Consider the following 15,151-nt stretch of genomic DNA (forward strand, 5'->3'; position numbering starts at 1 on the left):
CAGTTCAAGGCGACACCAAGAACATTCTAGTCTCCACTTTAGCCAGGAACAAGCAACACCTGCAGCTCATTATCCTGAGGCTTATAAGGGCCAGCAGCAGTACTCAGAGAGGAGGCAGCCACTGAACCAACCCACACTGGAGAGGAAACATGGTAGTGAAGGAAGACCAGTTCCTAGGACCCGAAGCAGCATACCTCAACAGAATACACAGGTCAGATCTAACCATATTGATTCTGAAATGTTAGAAGATTTTGTGAGTGAAGCTTCTGAGAATGAGGAGTATTTAGACCCTGAAGAAGTCATGGACTTTAATGAGGGAAATATTGAAACTGACCTGTGGTTCATGGAAACTGATTGTGTTTAAATTGAGGTTATGCTGGGACTTTGCCAAATAGCAAACTTAGAAGTTAAAATGGTTTGCTAATTTGTTAGGGAAGTAAAGGGGCGGACTGCCCCAGTAAACTCAAGTTTAGGGAAAGTTTACTGTAAAGCTTAATGCCTTGTGAAGGTTATTGCAAGCTTCCTTTGAAAGAACCTGAGTTTTTCTAGGTTGTGGCAGTTTGGACTGCATAGCCCTGGCAGTAGTCTTTTTGGGATATTTTTTCCTTTTTGGTTTTCTTTTAGACTGGATTGTGGGTCCTGTGGGGAGGGACCACAACCAACGGTCACTATGGGAGGAGGTCCCTTCTGCCCTGAGCTCTGCAGTCAGAAGAGCTCAGACAAGATCCAGTCTGACGCTGCCAGTAATAATTTTGAATAGAAACTGTATGAAAGCATTTTTTTTTTTTTTTTGAAACCAGTTGAAGATAGCACTGGGAACAGTAAGGAGTCCCTGGTACTAGAAGTTTGAATGGACTAGAAGGGACACGGCCCAAGGGAGGTCACTTTGAATTGTATCTTTGAAAGCCAAGTTTTCTTTGAACCATGAATGTTATTTTGTTGTTTTTTTTTGAAAATTGAAGTTCCAGATGGAATAAAGTACTTTAAGTTGGAATCGATCCAGGTGTTTTTATTACTTGATCCACCAACTCCAATTGGGAACTGATTAACCACTGAGTCAGCGCCATGTGCTCTGGGCTCTCTTGGCCATACCTGCTTGGGCACAGCCCGGCCTGGTAATGCACAGTGGCAGTGCGCTAACCACTAACGCGTCCATAGGATAACATGCACGCGTTAGCGTTTAACGTGTGCTAAAAAGCTTAGTGCACCATTATAAAAGAGGGAGGTAAGTGTTTTTCAGTAAAAATATGGGAGAAACTATCAAGAGTCTAATTAAAAACAATATAGACATAACGTACGATAAAACAAGAGGAAAGTGGGGAGAACTACAATATTTAAAAGAAAAAGCAAGCTCCCAAATGGCATACGGGGAGCGTGGCCAAATAGGGCCTAAGCCGTTGCTCGTAGGGAAGGGGGGGGGGGTAAGGCAGGATAGAGTACGGGAGGAGGGGGAAGGGGCAACAGAGTAGGACCTAGAGGGAAAGGAGGGGTAAGTAAGGGCTGAGGGCCAATCAGGAAGAGGGCATTAGAGAGAGGCGGGGAGGAAAAGGGGATAGCGGAGGGTGTGGGGGAAGTTGGTCCTATGGTGTCTCGAGTCTACAACGGGAACTCACGGCAGCCATTTTTGGTGATAGCCCTGCCCGGGGCAGGAGCATAGGAAGATCGCTCCTGCCCCGCTTCACCACTAGACCACCAGGTAAGGTTCCAGGGGTGCAGGAGGGAGGTGGGGGTGAAAAGTTATTTGTGGTTTTTCACACTGCGCAGTCCATCTCTGCACCTAACCCCTGCGGATACGGAGGGAGACTCAAGAGTGCCTTCAGAGACTTTTCAGTGGCCTTTGACAAGAATAAGGTCAATTGATTCACTGTCTTTGGAATGTATAGCAAATTTTTAACTAACTATATTGGATTTCATTTTTGAAGGTCTAACCACATAAGGAAAATGTTGTGGACTAAAAAGCATTTTCAGCAAAAACATTTATTTCAGCCAATAAAGTTAGTCTCTAGATTTCTGCAAACCATTGCTGGGCTGGCCTGGAAGGTATATGTGGATATATATATTTTTCCAATAGCTAGCAATAAATATTCATTAAAGAGACAAACCTATCTAGTCTGCAAGATACAATTTCTGCTTCAGTTTAGTGAAAAAAAAGAATAAATGAACTCATCATTCTTCATCGTCATGCTATATTGAACGTTTGTTGCTTAATACCTGTAATTTCTGAAGTGTATTATATTTTGCTTGAGTAAAACAGTCAAGAGAATGTCTTTGTAGTCCTGGAGGGAGTCATAATGATAGCCTATGGAGTCTCGATGTCAGGGTATTTGAAAATTAAAGTTATGAAAAGCAATAATGTAAAATTGGTGTCAATTGCAAGGTGGGAAATAAAAGATATGTTGCACATTATTCACATTATGAGCGCAAGCTTGGCTCCAAATCAATAATGCAAACTTTCCAAGTTATTTTTACTGCTGACAGCAGGTCTTATAGGTGTGGTTATGCTTTGCTGCCCTGAAACAGAAAAAAAGAAGATAAGTTATTCATCCAGAAAGGAGGCCACATTGAATAGCTATTTTGTCAGGCTGGTGAATGCAATTACTTGTTCTACCAAGCTGGAGGGAAGGCCGAGCGGGGAGGCTCAATCAGGCAGAAATGAGGGTTTAATGAGGCACGTCAGGCCCACCCTGTTCTGAGATGGCAAACGTAGGAGCTGCTTCTTTTCTCTATGCCAGACCGTTGTTATTCCTTTTCAAATGTGCAAAGACTTTCTGATGGCTTTAGTTCCCTACAGGAAAATGTGGGGCTACCGCATTAAGCAGGCCAAGACCCTACTGCCAAGCACATTCTAAGAGAGCAAGAAGTCTTTAACACCTACTTATACTGTCTTCAACTTCACACTGCCTCTAGTGGCGTAGGGAGGGTAGGAGGCACCTGGGGTACTGCCTTCTTCTCCGTTCCCGCTCCTTCCCCTGCCTTCTTCTTGGTTCCTGCTCCTTCCCTTCCTCCGTACCTCTTTAACTTCCCCGGCATGAGCAGCAGCTCCGACTTGCTGTCCGCAACGGCCTTGGCTCTCCCTCTGATGTCACTTCCTGCTCACAGGACCAGGAAGTGACATCAGAGGGAGAGCCAAGTCCAGCACAAGCAGCAGCTAGAGGTATGGGGACGGAAGTGAAGGCATGTGCGCTTTGGGGGAGGGGTGGGATGGAGCAGGGGCAGAGAGGAGGAGAGGTGCTGGTGCCCCTACTGAAGACAGCACTAAGGGTAGTCCACCCCCTCGCCCCCCCTTTACTACACCACTGATACCTCATCTATATACTACCTTAAAACCCAGCTCGATAAGACTTAATTGGGAAAACTGCAGCATTCAAACATACATGCAAGTACACACAAAAACACACTCAAGCACATGGCTAGATTTACTAAAGCGGACTACTGAATTATAGCACACTGTTAATAAATAGTCTTGCTATATGGGACCTGCTGTTAATAGGGAACATTCGTGCACATTAGCAAGTATTTCTCCATGGTTTGACTGCAGCTTGAACATTATGGGGCTGATAATCGAAATATAAACACAGGTCATCCAAGTGCCGAGAATCAAAGGTATTTTTTTGGACATATCCAGGGACTTTTTAAGTCTCTGAATGCCGCAGTGCGCCCAAAGCTAAAACAGGTGTATCTGGACGAGTGGTTAGGGTGGGATGTGGGCGGGATGTGGGCTGACCTAGACTTAGTCATCCTGCAGGGATAATCGAAGCACTTTGCCCGGGTTTTGGAAAAGTTTCGCTCTGCACATGTGCGGATGCACTGTGGTGACTTCACGGGCCTGCACACATGCCTGTGACATCGTCATGTCACACCTGTGCATGCTCAAAGACCCTCCAAATGTGGCTCCGAGCTCGAGAAGAGGTTCAGAGAGGGCTGGCTGGGGCATGACTTGGATGGAACAGGGTGGGTCTGGGGGTGGGGACATGTGTCTGGATTTTACAGGCCTAAAATCTGGAAACCCTATGTAGGAGTGGCCACCAGACATCCCAGCAGAGCAGTGGGACACCTTAAGGGACACTGCAATGATCCTCACATATAAAGGCCCAGGTACAGATCTCACCATACCCCACCCAAAACTCACTGTACCTACTAATAGCCTTCATGCCTGCAGTTGACACCTATATAATAATAATAATAACTATTTGTATACTGCAATACCACAAGTAGTTCAGAGCGGTTTACAGAGGAAGAGACTGTACATATACAGCGATGTTACAGAAAATATTGTCAAGAACATTGGTAGCAAAGTTCGATTACATTAGTACGCCGAGAGAGGATAGGTATAACCGGAAATATGTCAGGGATACAGCTGGTAATTCAGTGGTATAGCGAAGAGGGATGGAGTCAGAAAAATTTATCAAAGAGACAGGTTTTTATTGATTTTCTGAAGAACTGGTAGGAAGGAGCACTTGTAATGAGAGTAGACACAACATTGAAGGCGTCGGCACAGTGCGCCACAGCCTCAAGGAAAGCAAACAAAATGTTGGGTATCATTAAAAAGGGTATCACGACCAGGACGAAGGAAGTCATCATGCCACTGTATCGTGCAATGGTGCGCCCACATCTGGAATACTGTGTCCAGTACTGGTCGCCGTACCTCAAGAAAGACATGGCAGTACATGAGGGAGTCCAGAGAAGAGCAACTAAGCTGATAAAGAGTATGGAAAATCTCTCATATACTGACAGACTAAAAAAGTTGGGGCTGTTCTCCCTGGAGAAGCGGAGACTTAGAGGAGACATGATAGAAACCTTCAAGATCCTGAAGGGCATAGAAAAAGTAGACAGGGACAGATTTTTCAAATTATGGGGGAACCACAAGTACAAGGGGGCACTCGGAGAAATTGAAAGGGGACAGGTTTAGAACAAACGCTAGGAAGTTCTTTTTCACCCAGAGGGTGGTGGATACATGGAATGCGCTTCCGGAGGCTGTGGTAGGCAGGAGCACGTTACAGGGCTTCAAAGAAGGTTTGGATAGGTTCCTAGAGGACAAAGGGATTGAGGGGTACAGATAGGAGTAGAGGTAGGTTATAGGGATAGGAGTAGAGGTAGGTTATAGAAATAGTCAGGGACCACTTCTCAGGCAATAGGCGTGATGGGCCGCCGCGGGAGCGGACCACTGGGTGAGATGGACCTCTGGTCTGCCTCAGCGGAGGCAACTTCTTATGTTCTTATTCCATTTGCTAGCCTGGAATGACAATGTTCTATCAAGGAATCTCTTGTAGACACAGCCCTTCAGGGAAGGGAAGGCAAATAGATAGGCACTACATGTGCAAGTGGTGCCTGGGAACACAAAATGATGCGACAGGTAAATTGGGGATGAACCCATTAGGGTTTTGAAGCAAAGGCAGGTGAACTTGAAGATGACCCTTGCCTCCATTGGCAACCAGTGAAGTTTTCTGTAGAAAGGGCTTACGTGATCTGACTTTTTGAGGCTATAGATGAGACGGACGGCAGTGTTCTGAATGATTCTCGGACGTTTGATGGTTTTCTTGAAGGATCCCAAATATATGATGTTGCTGTGAGATCAGGGTGGGGTTTGGAAGGCTCACATGTTCCGCTATAAGGGTAGTGGTTAGAGTAGAATTTGGGTCCAAGTCCTCATCTCTAGGGTACACTACACTTCCCACCAGGCTTCTCTAGGAATCTACTTTACTAGAACTGGCCATAACATCTGACGCTTTCATACAAGTAAGTATGTATGTACTGTTTATTCATATCTTCAGCAGATGGGAAGGGGATCATTGATCACTGGGGGACTGTGGGTGGATCATGCTTAAATGTAATGTAATGTAATTTATTTCTTATATACCGCTACATCCATTAGGTTCTAAGCGGTTTACAGAAAATATACATTAAGATTAGAAATAGGAAAGGTACTTGGAAAATTCCCTTACTGTCCCGAAGGCTCACAATCTAACTAAAGTACCTGGAGGGTAATAGAGAAGTGAAAAGTAGAGTTAGAGGAAAAATAAAAATAAAATAAACATTTTAACAAGACAGCATTGATCTAAATACTTTGGAAGGTAGAAGAGAGGAGAGAAAGGAATAGAAGCAGAAGGGGGAGTCATTGAACAGTAGAATTCTGGAGAAATTTAAATGATAGAAATAGAACAAAACAAAGACAAAAGGCAAAACAATAGATAAGATTAAAGATAAATCATAAGCTGGAAAGAAAAATTAAATCCCTCCAGTGGTCAACTGCCAAAGTAATGCATGGCAAAATGGTACAACATATTTGAAGATAGAAGTTTAATCTACCTCTTTGTGCTTTCTACCCTGCAAGGAGTAAACTACGGATCTGCTATCGGAGGAGGAAAGGAGATGTAAGATCCTCCATTCGGAACGAACATAAGGAAGGAGGTACTTTGCGGAAAATTCCAGTGAGAATCTGGTTTGTGCTGAAGGAGGGCCCAGAGTGAGGGTGGAAGTCCCCTGAAGGTTAAATCCGGATGCCCAGCAGTTCTGGAAAAACCCTAAATCCTAACAATTTCTAGGAAATGAAAAGGGGGCACAGATCAAGTTTCAAGCTTGCTAAAAGTTTGCTGTACCGTCTTCGTTGTGAAAGGAAGAGACGGTGTTTAATCGATACTGCACAAGCACGAAAAAGACTCCCTCCAAGCAGTCAGCCACACAGGATCTACGAGCACCTGCTACCCAGATGCTGAATAAAAAAAAAGACTCCCTCAAAGCCATTGCTTGTTTTTGCACAAACCGTGGAGTCAAGCAAAGTTGTTGTACCCCCCCTAAAAACTGTGCATGCTATTGGTAAAACTGGGGACCAGATATTATGGGCCTTAAACAAGAATTCCTTTTCCTCATCGAAGAGTCCACCCCAAGGTGACAGCGGATGTTACTGAGAATAGTTGAGAAAGGGCAGGGAAAGAGAGAGATCCTGTGTACTCCCCCTCCACCCTGGACACAATATCACGTCCATGAACAAAGAGTTATATTTTTTACCTATTACGTACTCATTTTCTATCCTGTGTAAGGAGCTAATTGTAATGATGTGAGAATTTTATTGTAAGTTAATTTGTAATTGGAATCTAAGCTGTCTGGAGTACTATACCAGGAGACAGGCAATGGGTATTTAAATAGATATGCCATGGTCTCGGCTGCTGATGGAGACATCAGGTGAAGGTGGCAGAACAAGTTATGTAGTCAATGTGGCCTCATAGAAACATAGAAACATAGAAACATAGAAAGATGACGGCAGAAAAGGGCCACAGCCCATCAAGTCTGCCCACTCTATTGACCCACCCCATTAAGTCTGAATGCTAATGACCTAGTTCCTTAACTCGACCCTCGTAGGGATCCCACGTGGATATCCCATTTATTCTTGAAGTCGAGCACGCTGGTGGCCTTGATCACCTGCACCGGAAGTCTGTTCCAGTGATCTACTACCCTTTCTGTGAAGAAATACTTCCTGGTGTCACCACTAAATTTTCCTCCTCTGAGTTTGAGCGGGTGCCCCCTTGTGACCGAGGGTCCCTTGGGAAAGAATATATCGTTTTCCACCTCGACACGACCCGTGACGTACTTAAATGTCTCAATCATGTCACCCCTTTCCCTGCGCTCCTCTAGGGTATAGAGCTGCAGTTTGCCCAGTCTTTCTTCGTATGAGAGACCCTTGAGCCCCGAGACCATCCTAGTGGCCATCCTCTGGACCGACTCAGCTCGAAGCACATCTTTCCGATAATGTGGCCTCCAGAATTGCACACAGTATTCCAGATGGGGTCTCACCATGGTTCTATAGAGTGGCATAATGACTTCAGGTTTACGGCTGACGAAGCTTCTATTAATACATCCCATCATTTGCCTTGCCTTTGATGAGGCCTTCTCTACTTGTTTGGCAGCCTTCATGTCTGCACTGATGATTACCCCCAAGTCCCTTTCCTCTGAAGTCCTAGCTAGCGTTTCTCCATTCAAGGAGTATGTTCTGCATGGATTTCCTCTGCCGAGATGCATGACCTTACATTTTTTAGCGTTGAAGCCTAGCTGCCATGTCGAGGACCAGTTTTCTAACGTGATCAGATCTTGTGTCATACTATCCTGGAGGTTACTTTCACTTACTATGTTACACAGTTTGGCATCGTCGGCAAACAGTGCTACTTTACCCTGAAGCCCCCGGGTCAGGTCCCCTATGAATATGTTGAAAAGGGATGGTCCCAGGACTGAGCCCTGCGGCACTCCACTAGTCACCTCCGATGTCTCAGAGAGGGTGCCGTTGACCACCACCCTCTGAAGTCTTCCACTCAGCCAATCCCTGACCCATGCAGTTAGTTTCTCACCCAAACCCATCGATTTCATCTTGTTTAATAGTCTACGGTGTGGGACACTGTCGAAAGCTTTACTGAAATCCAAGTACACTATGTCCAGAGACTCTCCCAGGTCTAGCTTTCCTGTCACCCAATCGAAGAAGCTTATAAGATTGGATTGGCATCCCCGTTACATAGTCCTTGTGGCCTATGTAGCCAGCTAAGAGGACAGCTCTTTCAAAATTCATCAAGAAGTGATCCCTATGAGAAAAGGCTAAAGGTAATGGCGGAATAGAAATCACAAATGTAATGTAAAGTGGCTAGGACTCTTCAGCTCGGAGAAGAGACAGTTCAGGGGGTGGATATGATAGAGGTCTATCAAATACTGAGTGGAGTGGAAAGGGTAGATGTGAACTGCTTGTTTACTCTTTCCCAAAAATACTAGGACTAGGGGGCATGCAATGAAGCTACTAAGTAGTAGATTTCAAACAAACCAGACAAAATATTTCTTCACACAACGTGTAATTAAACCCTGGAATTCATTGCTGGAGAATGTAGAGAAATCAGTTAGCCTAGCATAGTTTAAAAAAGGTTTGGATAATTTCCTAAAAGAGAAATCCATAGGCCATTATTGAGATGGCTTGGGGAAATCCACTGCTTATTCCTAAAATAAGCAGCATAAAATCTGTTTTACTTTAGATCCAGCTAGGTACTTGGAACCTGGGTTGGCCACTGTTGGAAACAGGATACTAGACTTGATGGATCTTTGGTTTGTCCCATATGGCAGCACTTATATTCTTATGTGAGCCAAGTCTAGGACAATCAAGCCATTGTGACATCACTGATGAGGCTGGCTACTAGGCACTGGTGGGGTGAGGCATTATGACATCACAATCTCAGCTCTGGAATGTTGCTACTCTTCGGGTTTCTGCCAGATATTTGGGACCTGGGTTGGCCACCATTGGTAAAAGGATACTGGGCTTGATGGTCCTTTGGTTTGTCCCAGAATGACAATTCTTATGATCTTATCATCCTCCAGTGTCATTTCAAGAAGCATGGGAACAGGAATAGCACATGAGACCCAGATTCCTGTAGTCTTAGGGATGTCTGGGTCTGAGAGCCTTGTTGAAGGTCTACCAGATTCTGTAGTACCTGTCACTGCTGCTGCAAGTACACCAAGAGAAACCAAAAAACACTGTGGCGTAACGATGTTCCTGTGATGGACTTTGTTGAAAATTTCAAAGTTTCAAAAAGTATAATTGAGCAATCCACATAAGAAATAAAGTAATCCACATAAAAACCTTAAGGACCTAGTCCACTAAAAGCGTAGGACCCAACACGGTCCATGTTTCGATAAGATAGTCTTCTTCAGGGGTCCCTGAAAGTCCTATGGTAGTAGATACGTGGAGTAACAAGTATGTGGACTTTCAGGGACCCCTGATGAAGACTATCTTGTCGAAGAAACACGGACCATGTTGGGTCCTACGCTTTCAGCGGACTAGGTCTTTAAGGTTTTTAAGTGGATTACTTTATTTTTTATGTGGATTGCTCAATTATACTTTTGGAACTTTGAAATTTTCAACAAAGTCCATTTCAGGAACATCGTCACTCCACAGTGTTTTTTGGTTTCTCTTGGTTTTTCTTCTCTGTGGATCTCCTAGGGTCATTTTTTTTTTGTTTGTTTTGGCTTCAAATACACCTGAATAAACTATAGCTGCTGGAAATCAGAGGTTGGCTACAAATGAGACCGATAACGTAAACCAGAATGCCACCTTTTCTGGCAAAATTTAACTGGGCACTGGAATAAATTCTAATTAATTGCCCAACTCTTTTTATGATTGTTGTGGCTGTGAAGTTCCGCGCAGTCCTGTTTACCTATAAAGAATGAGTTAATTAAGCGTCTTATTTTGATAGCTTTAAGAGTTCATACAGAGCTCTACAAAGCAGAAATGTATGCATAATAAGAACTGAGATCTCCTGTTTCCGTAATCAACACTTTGGGCTCTGAGTTTGTGAGAAATGAAAAAAGTATATTATGGGAGGATGAAAAGCCACAGTTCACAAGAGAATACACCAGGAGCTGCCGGATTAACTTAAATTACAAGCATTTGGTGTATTTTTTATTCGATAATTAGGAAAGAAAGGACATCTGTTTGAGTCATGCAAATTCATGTAAAGAAAATTAAAGCGTATAGGACAAGAGGGGAAATCTCTTTGCCAGGATCTTATTGAAAAATGAGCCATAATAGCTCTGGGAAAAGAAATAACTTTGCAAGTCTGTGCCCACAGGATTCATATTGTTCATTAAGAAGTAATTACTGTGATTTTAACAATTTGAGAAAGGATAAAATGGTTCGGTGTTTTGCTTGTTTCATAGGGTAGATAAAGTTAGATAACAATACAATTAGGCCCTGATTCTACAAATGGCGCCTAGATTGGCAGCACCTAGTAGAACCTAGCCGATTTTCACGCGCAACCTAACATTTTTTAATTGCTTTAAATGGCATGATAATTGAAAACTCCATTAACAGTCAATTACAAAACAATTAAAAAATGCCCTGGAAAATATCCTACTCACACTTGTAATTGGTTCCAGAGGCGTGGTAGGTAGTGTAAGTAGGATCCTTTCCGGGCATTCTCAAGGCGGAGGGAGCATCCTGAAGGTGTGTGTAGTCTTTTTTTTTTATCTTCTTGTGAGCGAAGTTGTCGGTTTGGGGAGTAAGGTTGTAATTTGGAGGCCATATAGGTTGGTACCATGTTGTGGAAGACTTTGTAGGCCATCACACACCATTTGTTGATAGGTAGCCAGTGAGGGGTGATTGGGTCACGCATGTGAAAGTTTTTTAGGAGGTAGATGGTGGCATTTTGTACTCCTTGTGGTTAGAAACATAGAAATGTGATGGCAGAAAAAGGCCATATGGCCCATCCAGTCTACTCATCTGCAGCATCCATTATCTTCTCCTCTCCCTATTGGCTAAGGCTCTTTACACCTGCATTGTGATGTCATAGAACTTTATGGTTATAGAAACATAGTAACATTATGGCAGATAAAGGCCAAATGGCCCATCCACAGCATCCACTATCTCCTCCTCTCCCTATTGGCTAAGGCTCTTAACATTTGCATCTCCTCTTCCTATAGGCTAAGGCTCTTTACACCTGCATTGTGATGTCATAGAACTTTATGGTTATAGAAACATAATCACCACCTAAAGATATTCATTGAAAAAAAATTACGTTATCAGAGATTATTCAAAGCAGGTTCTTACTACCGATAAATTGAATGATCACATTGAAAGAGTGCATCTTACCAAGCTGCGGTGATTTTTCCTGTATCAGAGGACATTACTAAGTTAAGTGCGGGTTTCCTACACTTCTTAAAGGTATTTCTATTTAAAGAGACTTTAAAAATATATTTATTTAGAAACCAGAGCACTGATTGCACTTTAGCAGAGTTTTTCTTTGACCAAAGATGTGTTTCCTATGAAAGCTTAGTTATTGTCATAATAGTTTCCCGAGTTTACTCTCGGAACACTGAGGTCTTTTCTCCGTAGTAGGAACCTGCTTTGAATAATCTCTGACAACGTAATTTTTTTGAATGAATATCTTTAGGTGGTGATACAGTATTTTTTTCATATTCTGCTTGTTTAATTTTACTGTTTGTCATTTATAGAAACATAATAACATGATGGCTGATAAAGGCCAAATGGCCCATCCAGTCTGCCCATCCACAGCATCCACTATCTCCTTCTCTCCCTATTGGCTAAGGCTCTTTACACCTGCATTGTAATGTCATAGAACTTTATGGTAATAGAAACATAGTAACATTATGGCAGATAAAGGCCAAATGGCCCATCCACAGCATCCACTATCTCCTCCTCTCCCTATTGGCTAAGGCTCTTAACATTTGCATCTTCTCTTCCTATAGGCTAAGGCTCTTTACACCTGCATTGTGATGTCATAGAACTTTATGGTTATGGAAACATAGTAACATGATGGCAGATAAAGGCCAAATGGACCATCCACAGCATCCACTATCTCTTCCTCTCCCTATTGGCTAAGACTCTTAACATTTGCATCTTCTCTTCCTATGGGCTAAGGCTCTTTACACCTGCATTGTGATGTCATAGAACTTTATGGTTATGGAAACATAGTAACATGATGGCAGATAAAGGCCAAATGGACCATTCAGTCTGCCCATCTGCATATTTGTTGTGGATATCCTGTAAACCTGACTGGCAAGGGGTACTCCAGGACTGACTTGGGAAACACTGCACTACACAAAAATTTTTATTCATATTCAAAATTCATGAAATGCAATATCATGCAAAGGAGCTCATGAATTTTGAACTCGATGAAAAGAGACATGTAAAAATGATTTTGTAGGACAGTTGTCACATAAAAGATGATGAGATCTCAAGGCTGGGTCCCCATAGCTAAACTGTTTGTGAACATTGGTTATGGAGCTAATTTGCATCTGCTGCAAATCTTCAAGCGAACAGGACTGCAAATCCCTGGGAATCCTGTGGGTTGGTACATTCACCTTTAAAACTGGATTATCCTTTTCTGAACTGACCCGGTGCAATTGACATCCGTCGTTGAGAAATTTTCCTCCACAGGAAAACCACGAGTCAGTAGCAAGTTTTTAAGTTCATTTGATTTTCTGCTTAGAGGTATCGTATACATGCCAGCTGAGGTAATGCATTGTTCTACCAAGCTTACAAAGACAGAGTTAATAATAGGCTTATAGAAGTACGTGCGTTTTGAGTGCTGAAAGAGCTGATCCTGTAAATAATGTGGATTAATAACCTGGACAAACATAAGGCAAAGAATGACTGCATTGTGTAATGTGTTTGCCTGGCTAGATTACCTCCAACTTTTGCAATCTATTTAAATGTAAGTATTCTCTCTTAAATGTATTTGCCTATGAAAATACATCATGCCATACCTTTTTTTTTTTTTTTTTTTTTTTTTTTTTTTTTTTTAAATACCGGTTTCAGTAGGGATTCAATGAGATTTCTATTGTCACGTAAAAGTCATTTTTCTCATTTTGTACTAACTTCTGGGATCATGACCTTGTTCTGAGCCCTCAGTATAGAGCTCCTCTTTATGTTTCTTTTTCTTTCCTTAAAGATGTAGTTCATCCCGCTTGCCTTTTGTACCAGTTTGTATTTGAACATAAATAATTTCTTTACAATGTCTTGTTTTGTCCTCCCCATTAAAAAAAAAATTTTTTTTAAAATTTGTCATACGCATTGAAGTATATGATATTGCGTAGATAACAAATCTTAATCAACTTGAAATTATCAGTAGCTTCTAAATGTTCCTCCTCCAGCTAGTCAAATGTAAAAGCTTAAAGATAGCTAATTGGATGGATGGATTATACTACCAAGTTGGCCACTGACTCCTGGCAACATGCACAGTGAGGAATCCGCTCTAGAATGGCCGAGTACAGGAGTGGTTTGCCATTGCTTTCTCCTGTGCGGTGTGTGGCTCCACTTTGCTGCTGCTGCCCAGAACAGGGTCCCTCAGCCTACAGCACCTGGTATTCCCAGGTGGTCTCCCATCCAGGTCCAACCCTGCTTATAGTAAGAGTGGGTCTACCAAGGCAGCCAGGCTGTAGGCTCTATAGCTGCTAATAGCAATTTAACTAGAAGGAACAGCTCCTGGCCTGTTAGAGGGCACTTAGCTGGATAAGTGCTAATATTTAGCACAAGATGGCCAATGAATATTCGTGCTCAGTGGTTAGCCCCGTCACTGGCTATATCACGTGGCATAGCCAGTTAGCACCAGGGCAGGATTAACCAATAGGCCAAATAGGCACGTGCCTAGGGCCCGAAATGGTCAGGGGGGCCCTAGGCATGTGCCATTGTTTTTTTCAAACGCGATGGGCCTCTCCAGCATCGATTGGCAACGCGGGCCCCACCCCGATCGGCAACGCGGCACTCCCCCCCCCCCCCCTCCATCAACGGAAAGTAAGACAAGCAAGCAACGCGGGTAAGAAAGGCAACAGGAACTGTAATTATGCAAGCGGTGTTGCTTGCCCAAAGCTTCCCTCTGACGCAGCTTCCTGTTTCCGCCTGGGCTCATGGTGGGGTGGGACAGGACGTGGGGGGCCCAGTGTACTTGTGTGCCTAGGGGCCCTCAACGAATTAATCCTGCCCTGGTTAGCACCAATATTCATTACATTACATTAGGGATTTCTATTCCGCCATTACCTTGCGGTTCAAGGCGGATTCCAAATGGATTGTCCGGAGATTAGAAGTATTTAGGGAGTAGTTTGTACATTTCATTGAGTTGTTAAGGATTACATCTGAGTTGTCATGATATTGGACGTTCACATGTAGTAGTTGCAGGTGATTCGCTGGTTGACCAGCTAAGTTTAGCATCTAGACCAGGGATCTCAAAGTCCCTCCTTGAGGGCCGCAATCCAGTCGGGTTTTCAGGATTTCCCCAATTAATATGCATTGAAAGCAGTGCATGCACACAGATCTCCTGCATATTCATTGGGGAAATCCTGAAAACCCGACTGGATTGCGGCCCTCAAGGAGGGACTTTGAGACCCCTGATCTAGACAGACCCGCATTTATAGCAGGTCTATCTTTGGCCACTACAACTCAGCGGCCCAAAAACAATCCCCCAGAAATTCAATGTCAGTCACCAGATACAGCCCGACATTGAATTTTCAGTTTTGACGCCAACTGTAGGAGATAGCCAGGGCTGCCTCCCCTGGTCTGAATATTGGGACCTAGGGATCAATAGTCAAAGTGATTTCAATGGCCAGGAGAATAGACTCTGTCACCGCAGGTGTCTCTCCACCCCCCCCCCCCCCGCGTACCTCTGTAAATGTT

Source organism: Geotrypetes seraphini, chromosome 11 (assembly GCF_902459505.1).
Source record: "Geotrypetes seraphini chromosome 11, aGeoSer1.1, whole genome shotgun sequence".
NCBI lineage: Eukaryota > Metazoa > Chordata > Amphibia > Gymnophiona > Dermophiidae > Geotrypetes > Geotrypetes seraphini.